The following is a 7,705-nucleotide window of genomic DNA, read 5'->3' on the forward strand; positions in this document are numbered from 1 at the left end:
CAGAATAAATACAAATTTTGAAAACAGTTTTTTGTGTGTGTGGTAAAATACGCATAAAATTTATCACTTCAACCATTTTAAGTGTCCAGGTCAGTGGAGTTCAGTACATTCCCATTGTTGTGCAACCACCCCCACCATCCATCTCCAGAACGTATTCATCTTCCTAAACCGGAACTCCATCCCCATTATCCACGACACCCCCCGCATTCTGCTCTCTGCTCGGCCCCTGACTCCCACGGTCCTACCCGTCATCTTTATGGACCAGACTCCTCTAGAGACGTCATCTAAGTGGACTCAGACGGTATCTGTCCTTTTGTGATTGGTTGATTGTGCTTAGCATGTCTCCAGACTTCATCCATGTCGTAGGGCGTGTCAGAAATGCCTTCCTTTTTTAAGGCTGAGTAATATTCCATCGCATGTATAGATGGACACTTGGGTTGCTCCCGTCTTTGGTCTGTTTTGTGAACAGCCCGGCTTTGAACACGAGTATGAAAACATCTGTTTATGTCCCTGCTTTCAATTCTTTTAGGCATATACCCAACAGTGGAATTGGTGGGTCATAAGGATCATTTTATGCTTACTTTTTTGAGGAATGGTCATGCCGTGTCCACTTTTTTGAGGAATGGTCATGGCAGCACCATTTTACATCACCAGCAGCAATGCACTGGGGTTCCAATTTCGCCATACTTTTACCAACATTTGTTATTTTCTTAAATATAGTTCCAGGGGCACCTGGGTGGCTCAGTTGGTTAAGCGTCCGACTTCAGCTCAGGTCACGATCTCGCCTTTCCTGAGTGAGTTCAAGCCCCGCGTCAGACTCTGTGCTGACAGCTCAGAGCCTGGAGCCTGCTTTGGATTCTGTGTCTCCCTCTCTCTCTCTGCTCCTTCCCTGCTCGCACTCTGTCTCTCTCTGTGTCTCAAAAAACAATGTTAAAAAAAAAATAGGTCTAAATGCATTAGAAGTGCAAATAAAAACAACAAAGATATCATTTCTGCCTATTGGATTGGTAAAAATGTAAAGGAATGATAATATTTCCTGTTGGTAAGGATGTGAGTTACAGAGCTTGCCCATACATTTACTGGGTGGATATGTAAATTGGAAATGACCTTTTTAGGGGCGCCTGGCTGGTTCAGTCAGTCAAGCATGCAACTCTTGATCTCAGGGTTATGAGTTCAGGCTCCACATTGGTTGTAGAGATTACTTAAAAATAAAGTCTTAAAAAAAAAAAAAAGGAAATGACCTTTTTAGAGGGCAATTTGGTAGTACTTATCAAAAACTTAAACGAACATATCCTTTGTGATGCTTAATTTTGTATACTAATGTTGCTGGTCCTTGATGATCAGATATATCGTCAAACTTTATTCTAGATGTTTCTGTGAATGTGTTTGGGATAAGATGAACATTTAAATTTGTAGTCTTGGAGTAAAACAGCTTGTCCTCCATAATGTGGGTGGGCCTCATCCAATCAGTTGAAGACCTGGATACAACAAAAAGACTGACCTTTCCTGAGCAAGAGGGAATTCTGCAGCAGTTGGCTTTCAGACTTGAACTGCAGGTTTTGGACTTACCAGCCTCCATAAATCACGTGAGTCAATTTCTTAAAACAAACAAACAAAAATATATATAAAACACACATCCTATTCTTTTTTTCCCTGGAGAACCCTGATCAATACTTCCTTTGACCTTAACATTAGAAAACTTTGGGGGGGGATGGCACCTGGGTGGCTCAGTCGGTTGAGCCTCCAACTTCGGCTCAGGTCATGATCTCACTGCTCATGAGTTCGAGCCCCACGTCGGGCTCTGTGCTGACAGCCCAGAGCCTGGAGCCTGTTTCGGATTCTGTGTCTCCCTCCCTCTCTGCCCCTCCCCTGCTCACACTGTCTCTGTCTCTCTCTCAAAAATAAATAAACATTAAACAAATTTTTTTAAATACCTCCTTTGACCTAATAATTTATTTTGTAAGAATCTACTCATAAGAAAATTACAATTGCAGAAGCATCTATGTACAAGGACGTTCCCTGTATTATAATTTGTGACAGCGTCTACATGTCCTATGGTAGATTATAGTACATCATCTTTGATCCTTATCACAGAACAGCAAATAGCACTTAGCTAAAAAGACAATAGACTTGTATGGGTTGACATGGAAGACGGTCCAGAATACGAGGGTGAGGAATAAATGCCAGTTGCAGAACACCACACAAAACATAATCGCATTGCCCTGATGTATTTGGTGAGCATGCGATAAGGGCACTTGGAAAGTGTTGGCCGTGGCCCTCCCAAGGGAGTGAGATCCAGCGACGAGAGAAGCAACGGTTAGAGAGGGAATTTATGTTTTTCATGTCTTTTGATCGGAATGTGTTAAATAAGTATATAATAATCTTGTAAAATAAATTTGAAACCAAAGAGAGAAAAAGAAATCCAGGCCAGGATTTTTCAGTTTAGAGCTGAGCTAAAGATTCTCAAAAAAAAGGTCAAGATGGGCCACCTGGGTGGCTCAGTCAGTTAAGCGTCCGACTCTTGATTTCAGTTCAGGTCATGATCTCATAGTTTGTGACTTTGAGCCCTGAGATGGGCTCTACGTTGTAAGTACAGAGCCTGCTTGGGACTCTTTCCCTCTTTCTTTGTTCATCCCTTCCCCTACTCTCCCTCTGTCTCTCTCTGTCTCTCTCTGTCTCTCTCTAAATAGATAAATAAACTTTTTTTTTTTTTTTTAATGGTCAAGAGACTGGGGTTTCCGTTTGAGGGCAAATTGGACACATTGCTCATGGAATCTGGAGGTCCTGACCTAAACTGGAGCTTTGGGCCTTCTCTGGGGTATTTTCACCCTCCAGCCCTACCCCACCCTACAATGCCAAGAATCAGAGTAGTGAGGTTGAGGAGACCGGGACACCCGGCTCAGAACAGGAGACTGCGTTGCTGGTGATGTAGCACTCATTACTGATACGTTGAGGAAGTTTCTGGAAAAGATCTCGCAGGCAACTCTTGATGACCCATGCCTTGGCAGGTGAGAGGATCGGTGTCCTTTAAAATGGTTTGTAATTAAACCGCAATGGGCCACCTGCCTTTGCATTTGGACAATCAACCCTCAGCTCTGTCACAGTTCCTTTTGGATGAAAGGTCTAGAAAGATGTCTTCAAGTGTCCGTAAACATGTTGTAGATGACGAGTTGGGGAGCATTCAAGGGGAGCAGGACCACTTGACAAGAGTCCGTTCTGATCTCTCACAGTCCTTCGCTCACCCTCTCTCTTCCACCCTTGCCTGAATTCCCCCCCTCCACCCCCCAGAAAAAGCCTCTTGCACAAAAAACCACAGGCTCCATTTAGATTGATCTAAAGGAGGGAAAGGGCTTGACATGGTTGAGAGCGAGGGGAGGCATTTGACTCTCCAAAGATCGTGAAAAAAGAAAAAGATCTCCAGCTGTGTACTGCGGGGGAGATACTTTTGAATTGAGGTCCTTTTTCACTTAGTTCATGACTGGCGGGACTTTTCGCTGATTTTTTTCCCAGCTCTGCCAGGAAGCACAGGAAATAAAATAATCAGCAATCCAAAATGCTTGACCAACTCTTGCCTCATGTTGCACGCAAACTGATGTATCAGTGAGAGGGTCACTGGTAAGACAACGCTGTAGGACCAGGAAGGGAGAGTCTGTTTACTCATTCACTCAACATGTATGTACTAGGATGGCCCATGTGCCTGGCTGAACGTGCTAGAAATACTCTTGCCTCATGTTGCACGCAAACTGATGTATCAGTGAGAGGGTCACTGGTAAGACAACGCTGTAGGACCAGGAAGGGAGAGTCTGTTTACTCATTCACTCAACATGTATGTACTAGGATGGCCCATGTGCCTGGCTGAACGTGCTAGAAATACTAAAGTGTGAACAGGCAAATTCCATGCTCCCTTGGAGGTTCCATTCTACTGTGGAGGCAAGCAAGAGACACAATATGTATATGATATAATTTCAGAAAGTCATGTTATAAAGAAAACTAAAGAAGGATAAGAAGTGAGAAAATGGAGCAGTATTGTTTTGGATAGGGTGTTTAGGGAATGTTGTTTTGGAGCAATGTCATTTCAGACATAAAGAGAAAAAGGAACCAGTCACGCAAAAGTCTTTGGGAAGAGCGTTCTGATCAGAGGAAATGACAAGTGCAAAGGCCCTGTGGTAGAAATAAGTTGAGTTTAGTCAAGGAAGGGAGGCAGAGTAATCAAGGCTATGGGGAGAAGTAGGGACCAAGGAGGAAGACGTAGGTGGGAACCAGATTATAAACAGAGTTTGGATTTTATCCTGGATTTGATGGGAAGGCACTGGAGATTTTCAACAGGGCATCAGTGTGCTCTAATTTACCTTTTTAAAAGCTAACTCTAGCTGCTGGAATAAATTACCACAACTCTGGGGGCTTAGGACAGCACGGTTTTATTATCTTCATTTGGGGGCCATTATTCTGGAGGTCAGAAGTCCAAGATGAACTCATGGGGCTGAAGTCAATGTCTAGCCTTCCTTTTGTGTTCTTTCTGGAGGCTCTAGGAAACACTCCATCTCCTTGCTTTTTCCACCTTGGAGAGGCCATCTGCATTCCTGGGTTTGTGCACCACCCCCTTCAACAACTGCGTCACCTGTCCTATGTTTCTGTCCCCACACCTCTTTCTCTGCCTTGGACGCCCACCCACCTCCCTCTTATAAGGACATTGGGCCCACCCGGCTGTTCCAGGGTACTCTCTCCACTTCAAAGTCCTTAACTGAATCCCATCTGCCAGATCCATTTTGCCAAGTAACATGTCCACAGGTTCTGAAGATTCAGGCGTGGACACTTTGGGGGCCATTATTCTGCCTACTCCGCGGGACAAGAGCGGAAGAGAGAGACACACGCAGGAGGCCATAGCAATAGTCATGCCGGGAATCGCCATGATTTGTGCCTTGGAGGGTGCGGTGGAGGCGGGGTGCTCGGATCCGGGGGCGTTTGAATGGCACCACCTCTCAGTGCTCCGTTCCTCTTGAATTTTTTTAGTCTGCACTTTCAGGGTGAGATTGGCCTGGGGGCGTCTGGGGCCCAGGAAAGAGAGGACTCACTGAAAGCTGCAGCTCCTGCCAGGTATGGTTTATCAGGGCATCTTTGGGCGGATAAAGAGAATGGAATCTTGTTTCAAGAAAGTTGCAAAGCAGGAGACGGTAAAACTCTGCTCTGAAACAACAGAACTGAAAATGGTCTTCATTTTGGTATTTAAAGATCCTGCCCCTAAAAGGCGTCGTCGGGCCATGTTAGGTTTTTCAACAAGTCTTCCCTTGTCTGGAGATCCACATAGGCAGATATTTTAACTTATCTCGAAAAAACAAAACACAGGTCTTCTCTCCTCACCGATCTTGCCAAACATGCTCATTCTTGTTTCTCTGCCTTTTCTCAGGAATGCCCTAGATTTGCTCTGCCTGAATTCTCCTCTTTTAGAATCACCCCTCTTCCAGGAAGCCTCCTTAGGTTTTTCTAGTCTACCTTGAGGGCTATCTTTTTTTTTTCCTTAAGTTTTATTGATTGATTGATTAATTTATTTATTTAATTTACATTTTAATTTATTTTTGAGAGACAGAGCACACGTGGGGGAGGGGCAGAGAGAGAATGAGACACAGAATCCCAAGCAGGCCCCAGACTCTGAGCTGTCAGCACAGAGCCCGACGCGGGGCCTGAACCCATAAACTGTGAGATCATGACCTGAGCCGAAGTTGGACGCTCAACCGACTGAGCCACTCAGGCGCCCCAGTTTTATTTTATTTTTTAAAGTAATCTCTACACCCCCTGGGGGGCTTGAATTCACACCCCTAAGATCAAGAAACTCATGCTCCAGCCAGGTGCCTGAGGGCTATCTTTTGTGAAGTCTGTACGTTATAGTCGCCCATAACGATAGAAAAGCCCCTGTTCATTGTCCGCCTGCCTTGTTTTTCACATTCTTTTAGTATATTACCTAAATTCGATTCTCACAAAACCTTACAAAAAGTAAAGAATCTTCTCCACATTATACTGAGAAAACTGCCGAAAACACATGCTGAGTGACCAGTCAGAAGGCTGCATGGCTAGAATTTGAACTCGCTGTTACTTGGCTACATTTCAGCCTTCCGGCGAACCATCAGTCAAGTTTCTCCAGTTGGTGGCACAGTTTTTGTCCCAACATTTTATCATGAGAGTTTCAAATATACACAAAGAGCTGGAAAATCTTATAGAGAACACTGAAACCCCCCCACCCCCCAGATCCTACAATTTATGTTTTCACTACATTTGCTTCACTCTGTCCATTCTGTCCTCTTCCCACTCTTCCATCCACCCATCAATTCGTCCTACTTTTTTCATTTATTTCGGAGAAAGCTGCAGACATCAGTACACCCCCCTCCCCCCAATACTTCAGCATGCACGTTAATGGTCAGAGCTCAATATTTGTTTGCGGTTCTATTTGTTTCCTTTTGAGGTAAAATTTGCATCTGATGAAATTTACAAATCTGGAGTGTACTGTTTGATGAGCTACACCTGTGAAAACCAACGTCCGTGACGAATTAGAGAATCGTCATCACCCCGGAGGTGCCTTCGGCAATGCCCCTTTCACCCCGTCCTTACCCCCACCTGGAGCCTTACCTTTTCCCCCCCGGGGCTTAGTTGTGCCTATTCTAGAGCTTCATATAAATGGAATAGTGTGATGATTCAGAGCAAGTGTCTTGAATCAGGCTTCTTTCACTCTGAATGTTTTTGAGATTCATCCATGCTATTGCAAGTGTCAGTTGCCCATTGTTATTACTGAGTAGGAATCCAGTGCATGAATACGCCATGACTTGTTTATCCATTCTCCTGTTGATGGGCAGCTGGGATGTTCCTACTTTTTGGCTATTATGAATAAAGCTGCAATGAACAATCTGATACAAAGGTGTTGTTAGGTTTGTGTGTGTGTGTGTGTGGACATATTTTCATTTCTTTTGGATAAACATGATACAATTTTGAGTTTCTGAGTTTCTGTAATTATGGACCAAATTGGAGATAGTATATTGTTAGAAAGGTAAAAATCTGGGGGTGCCCGGGCGGCTCAGTTCGTTAAGCATCTGACTCTTGGTTTCGGCTCAGGTCGTGATCTCATGGCTTCGTGGTCTCGAGTCCTGCCTCAGGCTCTGTGCTGTCAGCACGGAGCCTGTTTGGGATTCTCGCCCTCTCTCGCTGGCCCTCCCCTGCTTGTGCTGTCTCTCTCTGAAAATAAATAAACTTACAAAAAAAATAAGAAAGGTAAAAATTGGGCTCTTGTTTGAAAATATATTTGAAATAGTTGAAATAGTTGAAAACTATTTGTTTCAATTAGCAAACCAAGAAAGGTTGTCTTGTCCAAAGCCAGACGAGCATGAACATACACGTGTTGAGTCCCTGTCACGGTTGAGGCACTGTCCGGAATATTCTAAGCTCACAGCAGCAAGAATACCCAACTCCTGACTGCAAGGAACGTTGCTTCTCAACCTCTTTCATCCTCTGAGGTTAGAACAGCATCAGCACATAATAGACACTCAACAGATAAGTGTTAAGTGAATTAAGTGAAAGATTTGTGCGCTGGTTACTCAAGCAGATTTAGGAGAGACGGGACCTAAATAACATATTTTAGGAACACCTGCCCAAACATGCTTTCAGATCTCCAGGGGCCTCGAGAATGACTGCGATGGTATAGTGTGCTGCTGACCTATCCATT

This window comes from Panthera leo, chromosome C2 (genome assembly GCF_018350215.1).
Source record: "Panthera leo isolate Ple1 chromosome C2, P.leo_Ple1_pat1.1, whole genome shotgun sequence".
Taxonomy (NCBI): domain Eukaryota; kingdom Metazoa; phylum Chordata; class Mammalia; order Carnivora; family Felidae; genus Panthera; species Panthera leo.